Genomic DNA, 19,982 nt, shown 5'->3' on the forward strand with positions numbered 1-19,982 from the left:
AAATCTCATCTTGAATTGTGGCTCCCATAATTCCCACATATGGTGGGAGGGACCAGTAGGAGATAATTGAATCATAGGGGTGGTTTCCCTCATACTGTTTGCCTGGTAGTAAATAAATCTCACAAGATCTGATTGTTTCATAAAGGGCTTACCCTTTCATTTGGCTCTCATTCTCCCTTGCCTGCCACCATGTAAGACGTGCCTTTCACCTTCTGCCATGATAGTGAGGCCTATCCAGCCACATGGGGTAACATCAAGGTAAAAAGCCTCTGCACAACACAAAATAAAATATTGTGAAGTGATAACCTACAGAATTCAAGAAAATATTTTCAAATTACTCATCTGACAAGGGATTAATAACCAAAATATACAAGGGGCTCAACAACCCTATAGGAAAAAATCTGTAACAGTCGGATCAAGAAATGGGCAAAATATTTGAAAAGACATTTCTCAAAAGAAAACATACAAATGGCAAACAGGAATATGAAAATTTGCTCAACATCATTGATCATCAGAGAAATGAAAATTAAAACTACAATGAAATATCTCACCTCATTTAAAATTGTATATATTCAAAAGACAGGCAGTAACAAGGGAACCTTTCTTCTTTTTTGTCCCACATTCCATTACATTACCTTAATTTCTTATCTCAGTTAATGTTTTTATTCACTCAACAAGACATCAAATATTTGAACCATTTCAGATTTTCTCTTTACTTTTACTTAGCTAAGAATCTCTCCCTAGATTTTATAAGGTTTATCTTTATTTTCTTATTTTCTTATCCATTCTCATGTTCAACTCCTTAGTTTGAGCCTAAATGTCTTCAATATTAACTATTACACTCGCCAATTAACTTGGATTTTTGAATCCAGAAATCTGCTTATCTCTAGAATTTTTTTTTATTTAAAACTTTGTTTTTATTATGCTGTACCCTTTCTTAAATAAAAAGGAAATATATCCTATAGGCCAGACTCAAACTTCTATGTCTTGTATCCAGGGTCTTCTAAGCTCTGGTCCAGGCTTTTATTTCCATCATAAGCTCACATATTCCAAAAAGCACTCTATGTCAGTTGAACTAAAACCTTGTAATTCTTACCTTAACAAGTGTGTTCATGATATTTTTCTCTCTTAAAAGCCTGCCCTCATTTTCTTTATCTTGTGAAGTCAAATATATCCTTTTAGGCTCAGATCACATTCTTATCCCACTATGTGGTATCTAGTAATCCTACCATCAGGTATGTGATTGCTACCTCTTTACCACTTATCTGGAACTTCTTATATACATTATATTTTTTCATGTAATTGACAGACATCTTTTTGCACAAGTACCCAGAACAGTGCATTGTAGGCATAGAACATGTTCAGAAAACATATATAAAATGGGACAATTAATATACTATTTTACAGGTTGCTGTGAACTTTAAATGAAACACCTAAATTAATATAAGCACTTACTACAATAGTTGGAAATAATAGTACCTCAAAAAGTCTTAGCTATCATTAGTTATCATTAGCATTCTTTACTTAAGTTAGTAAGTATAATATCACTTGATACCTTAAACTTAAAAATTTTCTGTTTCTCAGAAGTCCTTAAACATATATTAATTGCTTAGGTATTTAAATTTCCCTCAGGTATAAGTTTTGAGAAATATAAATCATTTTTTTCAAACAAAATTATTTTTAAAATTAATGTTATTGCTATTACTTTGGAAAGTAATAATAGTTAATTCCTATATATTTACACAATATTTTTCAAAATATTACTCTATCTCAATTTATCTAGAATTCAAAATGTCAGAAAGCTAAAATATCCTGAAAATGTTTTATTCTATATTTAAAAACACATTAGCAATAGGCCATTTAAAAATATGCTTCCACAATGTCTTAGTCCATTTGAGCTGCTATGAAAAACACTATGTACTGGATAACTTAAATTTAACACAAATTTATTTTTCACAGTTCTTGAGGCTAAGAAGTCTCAGGTAAATTCTTGCAGATTGTCTGGTGAATACTCATCTCATTCATAGACACCTCTTTCCGTGTCACCACATAACAAAAGGAGCAAAAGTTTATCTCGGGTCTCGATTTTAGAGGCACTAGCTTCATTATGAGTGCTCTACTCTCATTACTTAATCTTCTCTGGAAGGCCTCATTTCCTTTCCCCCATCACCTTGGGAGTAGGAATTTCAACATATGAAATTGGGAGGAATGCATTCAGTCAAGAGAACAGGATGTGCCCTAAAATTGATACAGAATCATTAAAAACTCCTACATCGTTTGAATCTCCATAATCATCAAATAGAAGAATTGATAGTTGAAACAACGGTCCTAAGATATTCCAAATACTGAAATGATGTAAAAGAACAATCTACATTCATCATAAATATTATTGTTGTGCTTATTTTTGTACTCCTAGTCTGTGGAACTTGATAATCCAAAAATGGGAGTAAACAATAGTAACAATAATAATGATAATTACTTTCTATGAAAGTAGGGACCACGTGTAATTTGTTCATCACAATATATTGAGTGCCAAAATTGGTAGCTTGCTTACGAAAGCTACTAGATAAGTGTTTTCAAATAAATAATTATTCCTTATAACACTCAAAGCTAGCACTTTTTTGAGCCTATGGTATGAGCCAGAAATTATGCTAGGTACTTTATATTCATTATGGTAATCTTTATAACAACTTTTATAGTATGCAACATTTTTATCCTCATTTCTCAAATGAAAAAACTAAATCCCAGTATATTCAAATATCTTGCCCAAGAAAATATAACTAATAAGTGGAATAGTTTGACTGCAAATTCAGGTCTGTTGGACTACAAAATGAGACACTTTTCTCTATATAATTTTATCTCTTAATAGCTGTTTAACAGAATTTTTAATTACTAATTCACTAAAAAATCAGATTAAAAAGACCAGTTTACTGTTGAATAATGCTATCTTCAATTTGCTAAGAGGAAATAAATAGATCTAAACTCTAATGGGTTATGATAAGAAGATATGTTATGTAACGCAGTGTTATCCTTACCTTGCTCTACCTCTTCTCTCTGAAAATTTCTTTTAATAACAAAAAACTTTCGGGGGTGTAGTTTGTGTAACATTTGGAGTAAAATGTATTTTTCATATAATGTGAAGACTTCAGAAAACCTCAGTAAATGATAGAACTGAGATAGTCTCCCTTGCGGTAGAAAATATGTGAGTTGCCTCAGGTAAAAAATAAAAAAAAAAATGGTAAGAACTGTATTTTTCAATACTGAACTTATTTAATGTAAAGAGAATATTTTCCCCTAGTTTTCCCATTCTTTTATTTAAGAAATAATTCTTTGTTACTAGATGAAAACTGACATTTGTTGTACCAAATAAACTTTAGGTATATTATCTGTAAACATATAACTGCATATAAATTCTAAAAGACTTATAAGGTTCCCTACTGGGAGGAATGCTAACACCATTCTAAATATCTTTTTGAATTATATTTATGTCTAATACATATTTTGGCACAGTTATTGTGTCTCTAAGGAACTTTTTAAACAAACAGAGCTGAGTTGTTTTTCATAAAAACTTGAAGCAATTTTGAATTTTAGAGGGGAAGAGAGTTTTGTAGGAAGATAATGCTAGATATCAGAGGAAAGGGCAAGGTAGTGATAAAAACAAAAATAATAAGAGCTAACATTATATTGAGAATTTGCTAGGCATTGTCCTAACACTTTTATATACATCGCTCATTTATTCTTCAATACAATCCTATGAGGAAAGTAATATCTTTATTTTCCTGATTAGATAAGCAAGACACAGAGAGACTGGATAATTTTCCCCAAATCACATCACAAGTATATAGCAAAGATCAGACTTCACACTAAAGCAACTGAGTTCTAGAACTTGTTGTCTTAACCAATACGCATAGTTAGGAAATCAGCCAAAAACTATGGAAAGAGGACAGATGTATTGAGGAAAAAAAAAAAAAAAAAAAAAAAAGACAAAAGTATTTCCTGTGCATAATACAACCAAATAATTTTTAAGAACAAAGATCTCCACTACTTACTTAATTTTACTTTTCTGGTGAGCAGTTTTGTGACAAAAGCTCCCATCCATCATGCCCCAGAGACTTGAGTAAATTTGTAACAAATACCACCAATATATGTGAAGGACTTTGGAAAAACAAGGGAGAAAAATACTTTATGTTTAAGTGCACACACCTGAAAGAAAAGAAAAAAATAAGAGGTAAAACAGGAATATAATGAAAATTCAGAAGCAAAAAGAGAGGACAAGAAGAGATTAAAAGAAACAAATTTCATGTGAATCATTAGATGTTGAGGGATGCTGATATTTTTTTAATCATTTTTGAAATGAGTATCTGAGCCATTTTAATTTAAATATAAAGTAAGGGTTATCCTATAAAGCTGAAGAAAAAATGTACACCCAGTCACTAACACTGAAATAATTTCAGCATTGCTAACTGAAGATCAGTAGTTTCTAAATGTGAGATTTAAAACTTAGTTATTTAAATCTTAATTATTTAAAACTTAATCTTAGTTATTTCTTTTCAAATTTCAAACAAAATTTTGCTATCACAATGGAGAGGTACAGAATTAGATCCACTAAAATGATTTAAAAAAAAACACAGGATGAATGATAACTCTACTAAATACTATGAAAAATTCTCCAGGGCACTATTTTTTCTTTCTCTCTGTATACATTTTCCCATGTACTCAGTGTGAGCAATCTCAAATACACCTTCAGCTTCAACTACCATGTTTAGGCTGACTCTCACATCTGCCAAAAGCTCCCAGTTTTTTTCTCCTGGCCTTAATTTCATATTAAACATCTCCCTACTGCTTGTCCCAAATCCCTCTCATAACAAATATCTCTAAAACTTATTTTTAAAAATCTCTTCCCACTCTGTCCCCACTCCACATACTCCCCATCCTGGTGAATGTCATCATTATACACCCTGTCACCTAAGCCAGAAGCCAGGAAGTAATCTTTTATTCTTTCTTCTCAAATATTTCCTTGCAGGTTTTGAATTAATTAATCATCAGGTTTTGAATTTCTTTTGTACCTATCCCATTCTCTCCATTTCCACTGCCAATTGCCTTAGGTCAAGCCCTTATTGCCTCTCACTTGAATTATTTTAATAATTTTTTTGCCTCCAGTTTTCATTCCTGCCAATATAGCTTTAAAATATCCACAGAATGATGTTTAACATACAAACTTAATCAGGTCACTCTCTTCTCAAAATTCATTCAGTGCTTGGCATCACCCACTGAGATATAAGGCTTTCCATGATCTAGATTCTGTACATTCATTTATACTGATTTCCAGCCACCTTCCCTGTCCCACTTTACACTAGCCACACTGAGTTACTAAGATTTCTCCATATATGCCATCCTGCTTTATGCTTACTATGCCTACATGCCTCTACATACAGCATTTCTTCTGCCTACCATGTCCTTCTTGCTTTTTTTTTTAAAAAAAATAATTGTAAAATCCTATTCATCTCTGTAGTCTGAAAACAGATGTTACTTCCTCTTAGAAACCTTTTCAGATGACCAGGAAACTAGGTGCTGCCTCCTCTATGTTGCCAATATCCTTTTTTTAGCAATGCCATAAACTTCTATTTAACAATTCACTTATTCTATTGTAATTTTATGCAATGGTGAACAAATAAATGAAGCTAATGAGTCAAATATCTGTCAAGACAGAAATTAAAACAAAAGCTAATCATTACTTTTTTTAAAATAGCAAATGATGTATACATGAGAAATTAGAAAAGACGTAGGAAGGCATGGTGTAACGCAAAGAAAAGTGATCAATATTTAGCAAAATAGCAATGCGTATAAGGAGCTGCAAATTACATCTTAGAGAGACACAAGTTTTATCAAGAAAAGTGAAATCTAATGATAAATACAGGTATTTGGAGAGAAGACAATATTTTCAAAAAAGTATACATATTTTGAATCTAGAGTCAAAGGAATGACACTTAATTCTACTTCCACAGCCAATGGTATTTGAAATGAAAAAAAAAAAAAAAAAAGAAACGTCTCTTAATAAAGTGGGTTAAAGGCAGAAGAAAAGGAGACTTTGAAAAAGTGGCTGGGAAAGCAATTGCTTTCTCACTAGCCTTACCTATATGGACTATATTTTACCCAAGTTATCTGCTGGCCAACATGCACCCACAGACAATATTTATTACTGTTAGAAGCATTAGTATTGAACAATAACCTCTGCTGCCAGATATGTGGATAATCTAATATTTATCTGAGTTAACCATGACATCTTTACAGAATACCCTAGGTGATTGCCAAATCATTGTTCTGTTACCAGAGAAGAGATTATTAACAAGTGATGACAAACAGAAAATAAACACTGAAAAGCACATGGATCCTTTTTCACAACATGGATTTTTATTAAACTTCATCAAAATGCATGTTTTTTCTGCTTTTCTATGATATCGGAGAATCTAGATGGTGAAAATAAGCAGGCTTATTATGGAGAATTTTATTCATTAGATATTGAGGAACTGTCCCAATTGTGTTGTTTTACTTAACTCTTTCGGTTTATGGAGGGCAACCAGGGAAAAAAAGTTAATCACCAAAGGCATTCTTAGTGAAATTAGGAAAGAAATCCTAACCTGAGAAGTCCAGTAATGGGGTATATTTTGTTAATTCCAGTAATACCTTTACCACTCTGTCATTTAAGAAGGCCTTGAATGCTGATAATGTATGGTCTTGTCAATCCAGTTTTGACTAAACTTGCTTTCTTTTGTTTATAGCTGCTTTTCTTGAAGCTTGCCTAATAATCCAAGGAGATTCAAATAACTTCATTTTTTAATCATTTCTAACCTTATTCTCCGTTTTACAGTATTGTTATTATAGACTGATAGATTAAGGAAATTCTGTAGACAGTGCATTCATATATTAGGAATATATTAGGAAAGGTCTCTCAGATATTTTTAAGTATAGAATGGAAATACGTATTCTATTTGTGAATACTATTAGGTAGACTTGTAGCTGCCTGCCTAATTTTATTTAAAAGACATTGATTATTCAATGTCAACTTTATTTACTTTTTCTCTAATCTTTATTATTTCTTTTCTTCTGCTAAGTGTGGGTTTGGTTTATACTTGATTTTCTAGTTCTTTAATATACATCATTAAATTGTTTATTTGAAATTTTTCCATTTTGATGTAGGAACTTATAGCTATAATCTTCACTCTTAGTACTGCTAAGAGTGAAATTGACAAAATCTCACAGCAAAATTGACAAAACTTGAGCCAAACTAAGAAAAAATAGAAAAGGTATGAATAAATAAAATCGGAAATGAAAAAGAAGATATTACAATGATTGTGCAGAAATGGAAAGGATTATTAGTGGCTACTATGAGCAACTATATGCCAATAAATTGGAAAATCTAGAAGAAATGGACAAATTCCTAGACACACACAACCTACCAAGATTGACAAAGGAAGAAATCTAAAACCTGAACAAATCAATGGCAAGTAACTATATTGAAGCTATACTAAAAAGTCTCTGAGTATACAAAATTAAGAACCCAATGGTTTCAGTGCTGAATTCAACTACGTGTTTAAAGAAGAGATAATGTCAATCTTCCTCAAACTATTCTGAAAAATAAAGGAGGACAGAACACTCTCAAATTCATTCTATGAGACTGGCATTATCCCGATATCAAAAGCCCACAAAGACACATTTAAAAAAAAAAAAAGAAAGAAAACTACAGGCCAATAGTTCTGATGAATATTGACAGAAAAGTTTTCAGTAAAATACTAGCAAACCAAATTCAAAAATACATTAGAAAGATCATTCATCATGACCACATGGGATTTATTCCTAGGATTGCAAGGATGGTTCAACATACACAAATCAAACAATGGGATACATCGTATCAACAGAATGAAAGATAAAAATATATAATTATTTCAATTGATGCTGGAAAAGAATTTCAAAAAATTCAAGAATCCTTTATGATAAAAACTCTGAAAAACTTGGGTTAGAACAGATATACCAAAGCATAATAAGAGCTGTGTAAAACAGATCCACAGCTGGTATCATGCTGAATGGGCAGAAACTAACTGCCTTTCCTCTAAAATATTGAACAAGACAAGGATTCCCACTTTCATCACAATTACCTTTCACAGTATTTAAAGACCTGAGTGGAGAAAAAGAAAAGAAAGAAGAAAGGGGGGGGGAGAGAGAGAGAGAGAGAGAGAGAGAGAGAAAGACAGAAAGAGAGAAAGAGAGGAAGAAGGGAGGGAGGGGGGAAAGGAAGGGGAGAGAGAAAGGAAGAAAGAAAGAAAGAAAGAAAGAAAGAAAGAAAGAAAGAAAGAAAGAAAGAAAGAAAGAAAGAAAGAAAGAAAGAAAGAAAGAAAGAAAGAAAGAAAGGAAGGAAGGAAGGAAGGAAGGAAGGAAGGAAGGAAGGAAGGGAGGGAGAGAGAGAAAGAGAGAAAGAAAGAGAGAAAGAAAAAAGAAAGAAAGAAAGAAAGAAAAAGAAGAAAGAAAGAAAGAAAGAAAGAAAGAAAGAAAGAAAGAAAGAAAGAAAGAAAGAAAGAAAGAAAGGAAGGAAGGAAGGAAGGAAGGGAGAGAGAGAAAGAGAGAAAGAAAGAGAGAAAGAAAAAAGAAAGAAAGAAAGAAAAAGAAGAAAGAAAGAAAGAAAGAAAGAAAAAGAAGAAAGAAAGAAAGAAAGAAAGAAAAAAAGAAAGAAAGAAAGAAAGAAAGAAAGAAAGAAAGAAAGAAAGAAAGAAAGAAAGAAAGAAAGAAAGAAAGAAAGAGAGGAAGAAGGGGGGGAGAGAAGGAAGAGGAGAGAGAGAGGCAGAAAGAAAGGAAAAAGAAAGAAAGAAAGAGAAAGGAAGGAAGAGCTAGCATCAAAATTGAAATGGAAGAAGTAAAATTATCCTTGTTTGCAGAAGATAGAATCTTACATTTGTAAAAACCTAAAGACTCTACCAGAAAACTATTAAAACTGATACACAAATTCAGTAAAGTTGCAGATATAAAATCAACATACAAAAATTCATGGCCAGGCCCGATGGTTCATGCATGTAATCCCAGCACTTTGGGAGGTGGAGGCGGTTGGATCACGAGGTCAGGAGATTGAAACAATCTTGGCTAACATGATGAAACTCTGTCTCTACTAAAAATACAAAAAATTAGCCAGGCATGATGGCATGTGCCTGTAATCCCAGCTACTCGGGAGGCTGAGACAGAGAATCGCTTGAATCCAGGAGGTGGAGGTTGCAGTGAGCCAAGATCGTGCCATTGCACTCCAGCCTGGGCAGCAGAGCTAGACTCTGTCTCAAAAAAAAATTGTAGCATTTCTATATGCCAATAGTAAACAATCGGAAAAAAGTTAAAAGTAATCAAATTAGTAATAGCCACAAGTAAAGTTTAATATTTAGAAATTACCTTAATCAAATATATAAAATATCTCTACAATAAAAACTATAAATCACTGATAAGAGAAATTGAAGAGGATGCTAAAAAAAAAAGAAATATTTCATATTCCTGAATTGAAAGAATCAATATTGTTAAAATGTCCATACTACTCACAACTATCTACAGATTTAATACAATTCCTACCAGAATACCGATAATATTCTTTACAGAAATAGAAAAACAAATTCTAAAATTTATATAGAACCACAAAAGACCCAGGATAGCCAACATTATACCAAACAAAAAGGATAAAACTGGAGGAATCTCATTAACTGACTTCAAATTATAATACAGAGTAACCAAAACAGCATAGTACTGGAATAAAAACAGACACATAGACCAATGGAACAGAATAGAGAACCCAGAAACGCATATACACACTTCATGTGAACACATTTACAATAATGGTGCCAAGAACATACACTGGTGAAAAGACAGTCTCTTCAATAATTGGTGCTCAGAAAACTGGATATCCATATACAGAAGAATTAAACTAGACCCCTATCTCTCACCATGTACAAAAATATAAAAATATGGCTTAAACACTTAAATCTAACACCTCACAATATAAAACTAATACAATAAAACACTGTGAAAATCTTCCAAATATTGGTCTGGGCAAAAATTTCTTAAGCCGTATACCCTAAGTATACACGACCAAAGCATAAATGAACGGATTGCATCACATCAAGTTAGAAAGCTTCTGCACAGCAAAAGCTACAATCAACAGAGTGAAGAGACAATCCACAGAATGGGTAAAATATTTGCAAATTACCCATCTGACAGGGGATTTACAACCAGAATATATAAGGAGCTCAAACAAATCTATAAAAAATCTAATAATCCAATAAAAAAAGGGCAAAAGGTTTTAGTAGACATTTCTGTTTGCCTGAAACCATATCTAGCCTTAACGACGAAAGACATTTTATTAGAAATTGTATCTTGTTGCAATTTGCAATGATACAGATTAACTAGGAGGACATTATGCTAAGTAAAATAAGCCAGGCCCAGAAAGACAAATCTGCACAATCTTACTTATATATGAAATCCCTAAGAGTTGAACTCATAAAAGCAAAGGATATAATAGTGGTTGCCAGCGCCTGTAGAGATTTATGTCAAATAATATGCAATTTCATTTGTAAAATCAGTAAGTTCTGGGAATCTAATGTACGGGATAGGTGGTGGTGGATGTGGTAATTAATTTGATTATAATAATCATTATACAATGCATATGTGTATTAAATTATTATGTTTTATACCTTGAATATATACACTTTTTTTGTCAATTAAATATTTAAATTTTTAAATTTTTCTTGTTCTGCAGAGGTTTGTAGAAATTACCCATGTCCTTTGATACTTTCTCCTCCAACATTATGTAATTTCTATTAATTTGTGTTAACTACTATAAAGAAAATAGGCTAAAAATAGACCCATTGCAAATTGCCTTGTTCAAATGAATCAATTCAATGATTTCAACTCTCTTAAATAAAATAATATTCTATGTATTTTAATTAGTTCAAAGTTTTAGTAGATAAGTGTCTCTGGTACTATGAAAACCTTATCCTTTCTGAGAAAAAAAAAGGGGGGTGATGAAAATAAATGAAGTAAAGGTGGCACTTCTGCCTTAAATATCTCAAAAAATATCCCACAAAAAAACCCCAAAGTCACATATCCATTCTGTGATATTCATGGCTGTGACTATGACTCTGAATGATGTTTTACTAAAGATGACCATATAACTATACTACTAACCTGAGTAATTTTAATAATTCCTAAAGCAATCATTGCCAAGTTTTAACTTTCACCTGCTTATAACCAATTAAAAATGAAAGGAGGTAAGAAGAGTAGCATTGTTCTTTTCTGTTTTATCATCAACTATCTCTTCCATTAATCAGTGAGCTGAACTTATTTCTGAAAATAAAATACTATTCCTACAGGGTATGCAATGTCCAATATCCTCCTCCTTAATGCTTAATCATCTTACATGTGAGGAACCAATCTAATTTGTGAAAACAAATTGTTCCTCAGGGATGTTTCTACTAAATCTGAATATATTGCTTATTTTTAAAGTAGCGATAAAGATTATATAAGATGTAGTTCATTATTTTTCTAACTGTTTCATGATTCCATTGGGAGGTCAGACTTAAATCATATACAGGATGTCTACCTTAAAAAGGCTGCTTTTCAAATCAAATACAATATAATTTTATCATAGAAATGTCACTTAAGGGAAAGATTTCATTTCAAAAGACAATCAATGCAATTTAAAGGAAAATATCTTGGTACACGTTATATAGAACATGTAAATTCTGGCCAGCACTAAAATTGCCACAAGAGGTTCTGGACTCCTTTTATTAATATATTAGAAAATCATATTAGCTTTGAAAAGCAAAGACTTTAGGGAAAAAATATGCTAGGACATACAAATATGTATGCTAATATTCAAAATAAAAAACAATGGGGGCATGCCAATAAATTAATTAGATTACTAAGGAGCCTGTAGGTGTAACTTCTTTCTTTGCCATTAAGCAACCTGTGAGAGTTGCCTTATATTTTTCTCCATTAACCTTCAAATACCCATCGTCTGCCCTGACTTTACCAACAAATTAAATTCAGCATCCAAAGTTCTCCTAAATGAAAACTCAAACTAGCTGTTCAGCCCTATCTTCTATAGCTCTTCACCCACTTACACTAAGATAAATGAAAAACCTTTCTCTTCCTAGCACACACGCCATATTTTCTTCTTTATGATTTTATTTATATTAATTAATCTGGTTCAAATTCTTCTCTAAAATATCAGTCTATTTATCTATCTATCTAATCTGTCCACATGCATAGCCTACCACAATTTTTATTATATATTTATGACATAAAATGTGTTTTGCTAGATTTGCACAGTATTAAATGATTAAGTTAAACTAATAAACATGTCCACCAACTTACCTACTCATCATTTTTTATGAGAAAATATAATCTACTCTTAGCAATTTTCAAATATATAATAAATTAACTCAACTCAAAGTGCAGTACAATAGGTCTCCAAAACATACTCCTTTTAACTCAAACTGTATACACTTTGATTAACATCTCCCCTTTCCTGTACATCACTCTTCCCCAGACCATGGTAACCAGTATTCTACTCTATATTTCTTTACTTTTTTTTATTATACTTTAAGTTCTGGGGTACATGTGCAGAACGTGCAGGTTTGTTACATAGGTATACATGTGCCATGGTGGTTTGCTGCACCCATCAATCCATCATCTACATTAAGTATTTCTCCTAATGCTATCCCTTCCCTTGCCCTCCACCCACCAACAGGCCATGGTGTGTGATGATCCCCTCCCTGTGCCCATGTGTTCTCATCATTTGACTCTCACTTATGAGTGAGAAAATGGGGTGTTTGGATTTCTGTTCTTTGTTAGTTTGCTGATAATGATGGTTTCCAGCTTCATCCATGTCCATGCAAAGGACATGAACTCCTTCTCCCTTATGGCTGCATAGTATTCCATGGTGTATATGTATCACATTTTCTTTATCCAGTCTATCATTGATGGGCATTTGGGTTGGTTCCAAGTCGTTGCTATTGTAAACAGTGACACAATAAACAGGTATGTGTGCATGAGTCTTTATATTAGAATGATTTATAATCCTTTGGGTATATACCCAGTAATGGGATTGCTGGGTCAAATGGTATTTCTAGTTCTAGATCCTTGAGGATTCACCACACTGTCTTCTACAATGGTTGCACTAATTTACACTCCAACCAACAGTGTAAGAGCATTCCTATTTCTCCACATCCTCTCCAGCATCTGTTGTTTCCTGTCTTTTTAATGATCGCCATTCTAACTAGGATGAGATGGTATCTCAATATGGTTTTAATTTGCATTTCTCTAATGACCAGTGATGATGAGCTTTTTCTCATATGTTTGTTGGCCACATAAATGTTTTCTTTTGAGAAGTGTCTGTTCATATCCTTTGGCCACTTTTTGATGGAATTGTTTACTTTTTTTCCTGTAAATTTGTTTAAGGTTTTGTAGATTTGGGTTATTAGCCCTTTATCAGATGGATAGATTGCAAAAATTTTCTCCCATTCTGTAGGTTGCCTGTTCACTCTGATGATAGCTTCTTTTGCTGTGCAGAAATTCTTTAGTTTAATTAGATCCCATTTGTCAATTTTGGCTTTTGTTGCCATTGCTTTTCGTGCTTTATTCATGAAGTCCTTGTCCATGCCTATGTTCTGAATGGTATTGCCTAGGTTTTCTTCTAGGATTTTTATGGTTTTGGTTCTTACATTTAAGTCCGTAATCCATCCTGAGTTCATTTTTATATTAGGTGTAAGGAAGAGATCCAGTTTCAGCTCTCTGCAAATGGCTAGCCAGATTTCCCAACATTTATTAAATAGGGATTCCTTTCCCCATTGCTTGTTTTTGTCAGGTTTGTCAAGATCAGATGGTTGTAGATGTGTGGTGTTTTTTCTGAGGGCTGTTTCCCTACAATGTCTTATGATAAAGAAGAAGTAGCTTGGAGGTAGCAGATAACTTGTTTTGACAAGACAATAGCAAGTGTTTTGATTTTTTTCTGATATTGATAATATGTTATATTTGAAGGGTGAGCAAATTGGCTGCTGGGATCTTGATAATCCAAAAAATGAACTTTCTGCCTAGGCTAAATTTTCAACAAATGTATTTTTCTAATTTCTTAGAGGCATATTTTAGTTGCTTTTGAATGTGCTACTTTGAATGTCATCAGTTTCAACAGACTGTAATCAATGCTCTCTGAAGCAAGCAATTTTGCCTGTTATTTCAGCACTTTGATCGATTGCATATTGACAGATCACAGGCTGACCTGAAGAAACAGTCTTTGCATGTTGTTCATTTAGGCTGATAGCTGGACTCCCTTTTTATATTTTTCTTTCACATGCCTTGAAACTCAGGTCTGAGCTTCCCATTTTAGTTTTGTTCATTCTGTAATATTTACTGGACATAGTACTTCGAGTTAAAGGTCAACTCCTCTGCTAGGATTTAAATCTTTTCTTTTCATTGTAGTGCATCTTAGAGGGACACCTTGTGATTAATCCTTTCTTTTAGCCGCAGCTTCTAGTTAATAATATAAATTATTTGGTTGGATATATAGATTCTATAATATTGTAGTTTTATATCTATTGAAACTACAAAATGTATGACAAAGTATTTTGAGAATTATCAACTAGGAAATTTATTTCAATAGATATTTACTGAGCATTTTCTTTGTGTAGGATATATCAAGCTAGGTACTTGGACAAATACAACTGTTTACTAGTAAGGAATTTAAACCAAATTAGGTATCTGAAGACAAATTCTTAAATGTCAAACAGGCAGAATTTGACAAATTTAGTGAATTAACACATATAGAACTTACTATTAGTTCTCAAAACAAGGTAGATTATATCCAATTTGGGATACCCAATATCCAATAATGGGATGTTTCCATTAAAAATTGCTGCATAACAACTTATCCCAAAGTTTTGTGGCATAAAACTGTTAACATTCAATTATGTTTATTATTACAGAGCAATGACTGTAGCCTCAGCTAGGGTGGATTAAATAGCTGCAGGTTCCTGAAACAGCTAGCTGTGGCTGGGATAACTCAAAGGGTTACATATGTCTGGGGTATTGACTCTGGTTATTGGCTGAAATTTTTTTCCCTCTCTGTTTTGTCTGCCAAGACTGTAATGTCCTATGTCCTTTTCACTCATGTATCTTTTACCTATAATGGGATGGCCAGAATAACAAGGACTGGCCAAGCATCTCTCTCTCTCTCCGCACAGCCCCTCAATGCTGGAAGCTTGGGTTTCTTTATACCATGATAGTTCTAGATAGTGAAACTTCTTTCCTGGCAGTGGACTTACCCCAGGGCCAACAATCCAAGTCTTGGGGTGGAAGTTGCTGATTTCTTCAGGTGCAGATCTGGGACCTGTCATAGCATCACTTCTATCATTTTATGTTAGTCAAAGTAGTCACAGAGCCCAGAGAAATTAAAGGGGAGGGCACATAGACCTCACCTTTCAGTGAGAGAAGTACCAACGTATTTATGAATCCTTACTAGCTAAAGGGGAAACCCTAAGAGAAGAGGTAGCATCTGAAATTGTTTTTAGAGGATGGGGAGAATTTTGACAGGTAACATAATATGATAGGTATTTAAGGTAATGAGATGAACATGAGTACACATGAAGGTAAAAAATCAAAGTGACTGACATATCCAGAAACAGTAAACTAGCAGTTTATAATGTCTATGAAATGACATACAAATAATATAGACGTTGGTGAAAACTGCAAATATAATAGTTAACATAATTGGTCTAAAGGTTTTGCACCTCCTAGTAGAACACAACATTTAAACTCGCCCTCTGATCAAGGGGCAATATCTAATTTTTCTTCTTTTATGAGATGTTTTCCAGATATCTTCTTTATATTGGATATCAGTGAGTCAGATCAGTTGCAGCTTGAGTTAAAATCACTAGTTAGCATTTATTTTTACTGGAGAGTAATTAGACTGAAAGAAATGCTGCATGTGTATTTCTTTGAGACATAAATTGCCTGCCTTAATAGAATATTTCAAGCCCTTGTCAATTGTGTGTATGGATAACAATGATTTATCTTTATATGCTTTCTACTTATCACAGTGATACAGAAAGAAATCTATAACATTACTGAACACAATTAGTGCTGTTAAATTTGCCACTTAATTAACACTGACCCACAGGGTCATCATCTAAAGAAATTATTTGGGAAAACAAATATGCATCTCATCTCCTTTGGTATTCTTAGGATTTCTAATATTTGTTTTCGTCAGTCTCTGACCCTAGAAGCATAAGAAGAGTCATACTTTTGTGATTCTCAAAAAATTGTGAGAAAAATTAAAGTTTAAAAAATTGTACAGCCCCAAAGCTAAATTAAAGTACGGTAACCAAACTCTGAATATCAAGGGCACTTCAGAGTTCAAATGAATAGTGAGAGAAGAAGCTGAACAAGACCGAAGAGGATGTACTGCAACATAATTAGTGATCTGCACAGATTGTGCAGTGAAGACAATAAAATAATCAATGTAAACAGTCAAAAGACATTAAGTATTTGGCAAACAATCTTTGGTACATTAGTACTTAGTTCTTATGATATCTAGAAAACCTTAAATTGACTCACACATTTTTAGTTCGTCAGTTTTTTTGAGAAATTGAAAGAGAGAGAGAAAAAAAAGTACACGGTCTGATCCAACTGTCTGTGTTGAACCAAGACCCTGAATACTTCAGCAGTCCAAAAGATCATGGGGTGACGGCATTACTTCATTCTGATGCAACTAACTGCAGATATCAAAGGTTTAACATTTTATATGTGAGAAATATACCTACTTATTAATTGCTAAATCCCTCATCCTTTATACTTGCTTCCCCTTCAGCTTTATTATTCTATCTGTTATCTGGTCAAATATGCCCTAATAGTCTAATACACATTCTGGCATGGAAGTTCTTGAGTTAGTGTTTGAACTGGTCATGTTTATGACTTCACAGCCAGACCATTGATTGATGAATCACTCATGATCCTTCCTAAAAAACATTTCTATTTTTCTTAGTGCTCATGAGTACTTTGCTATTAGTGTCTTCATAATATCAAAAACAATGTCTTTCCTTAATAAAAGTTGGACTGCTATCTGACTTTGACATTCCAGTAAATGAATTTATTCAGGTTGCATGAAAACATTCAGCCCATCTTCTTACCTAAAACTTTTCTTTGAGTAGGATGAAGCACAGCAGTTAGGATTAGTTTTACTCTAGTAACAAAAATGGAGAATAGAAGTAATATAAAATTACCTAAAACCAGTTTTTGTTGAGTTTTGAACTTCTCCGATATTTGCTTACCTTTTAAATTACATTGGCCTTCTCTGGTCATTCACAAATGCTTAAATATTTATTATTACTTTTCTCCAATTTCCTAATTCCTATCTCTCTAAAAATTTAACTATTTCCACAAGGGTCTCAAATGGAAAATGACAGTGTGCATGGTTTATCAGTTTTAATTTCATAAATTATTGGATCAAGGAGTAAGGAGAACTACTAGAGCCATTTATGATCCTGAATGCTTTATCTTATAAGAAATGATTTATGTTTCTTTAATACATCAGACTGTAATTGTGTTTAGCTGTAAGCCCCTACTCACTCTGACCATCTAGATTGCTAGTTTTCTGGATTGTTATGTGGTATCAATGACATTACACTTGCACGTGCCTCTAGCTCCTTCACCAGGGTAAAACTCTTATCTCTTTCATCCACTAGATAGAGGTCAATAGCTCTCCCATGGTAGGTAAATTGTTCATGATCTCTCTAGATTTTACATATCCACATGATGCCTAGTCTCTATTCATTCAAACATAAAATGTTAAACTACCAATCAATGTATACAATTAGAAAGGAAACATTTGATGATCAAGAGCTTTTAAAATAAATATTTATGAGACTGATAAAATACATTCAATATTATATATAATTATTAATATAAATTGAAATAAAGAATGTATCAGGAAGGCTTGAAAACAGAGTAGCATCTTTGATATCTGGATATATATGGTTCTTAGAATTACTTTGAAGTTTTAAATATAGAGAGAGAAGAATAAGGGAGTAAGTGACAAAAGTATTCACCTTTCCACCACCTTGGGTACCAATTTTATTGAATGAAAAAATGTGAAATATTCCCAAAGTCATAATATTTCCAAAATAGAAATTAAATGTTTGCAACTAAGAAATTTCACTCCTCTCAGAGAATCTATATTCCACACCACTTTGCATTGATATATTATAATATGAAGATCTAATATAAAATAAATGGTATATGCATTATGATGAGATGATATAGTCAAGAGAATAGATGTTTGTTTATAAGACATTAGCAGCAATGATTCATTAAACTTAGGTTCTGTTAAATGGTCTTCTTCTAACATATGTGATAGGATCTACAGTTTATATTTTGCTGTAGAACATGGGGGAACTTTTTCTCCTTTTCAGTCTTGAGCTACATGTTATGCCAAGAAGACTGGATTCAGTAACTCATAATGTCTACCTACCCTGAGGGTAGACAGAAAAGCACTGGACTTCTAGTCATTTTCTATATAGTCTTCGTCACCTTTCCTAATTATTTCCTCAGTAAGTTATTCAATACTTGGCACTTCACATGATTTTACTGAAACCAGTGCTTCAAACCTCATTAGCTACCTGGCTGCTCCTCAGTTCCTCTCATCCCCACCATAGGTGGGCAGAAAGCTATCAAAAAGTAAAGGTGAGGAGAATTGGGAAGATGGTGGAATGCAAGGGAGGGTTCTGGGGTACGAAGAGTCTTCACCTTACTTTCCTTAGTGCAAAAGTTAGAAACGAAAAGAAAGTTTCTTGATTATTTGTCTGTTCAATTGCTGTATTTCAAAGAGACAAATGCAAGTGTTCAGAACTTCCTGTATTTAATTAGAAATCCTTGATCTTTATAGATACTTATTTTCTACCAGAACAAACGGTTCTGGAGATTTATAATGGATTTTGTAATAATGTACTTTTCTATTTTACCTTCATCCAAGCTAGTTCAATCCTTTTGCCAACAGCTTTTTCCCTTAAAAAAGAACATTATTTTTCACCTATAAAATGGTACTGCATTTAAAATAAAAGGAGAAAGCTGCAGGAATTTAAATTGCTATTACCTAGAATAAATAACACAGTTTTCAAACGTATTTAGCAGATATTTAAAAAGTACATCAGGCAATTTATGTTCGTATACCACCCTGGGAAGCTGGGGCCTCCTTATAGTTACACTGTTAACCTAAATTGTCTGCATCCAGCGGGAATTAATTTTCCCTAACCATTTATTTGTGAGGATTATCTCTAACATAACAATTATCCAATTATCCTCTTAAAACTGATTTTCTTGAAATTTTATGCTGAGTTCATAAAATGGTTGTGTTACTTTCTATTGCATAGGGTCATTATGAAGCTGCTTATGAAACATTTTAGAAATAAATAAGTTATGACATGATCAATAAAGAGAAATTATCCTTAATTCAGAATGAGATTACCTCTTGTTTAACAAGTAAGGCCAGAGGCAGTAAAGAGATATTGAAGTACTGAGAGGATATGATATAGATTACTAATCAGTTTTGGAGAAAACTGCTTTACTGCTCTCCTGGACAGAAGTATAATTTCTGGCCGGGCACGGTGGCTCATGTCTGTAATTCCAGCACTTTGGGAGGCTGAGGCAGGTGGATCACCTGAGGTCAGGAGTTCGAGACCAGCCTGACCAACATGGTGAAACCTTATCTCTACTAAACATACAAAAAATTAGCCAGGCGTGATGGAGCACGCCTGTAGTCTTAGCTACTCAGGAGGCTGAGGCAGGAGACTTGCTTGAACCCAGGAGGCAGAGGTCGCAGTGAGCTGAGATCTTGCCACTGCACTCCGGCTAGAGAGACAGGGCGAGACTCCGTCTCGGGGGTGGGTGGGGGGGAGTATAATGTATAA

This window comes from Macaca fascicularis, chromosome X (genome assembly GCF_037993035.2).
Source record: "Macaca fascicularis isolate 582-1 chromosome X, T2T-MFA8v1.1".
NCBI classification, from domain to species: Eukaryota; Metazoa; Chordata; class Mammalia; order Primates; family Cercopithecidae; genus Macaca; species Macaca fascicularis.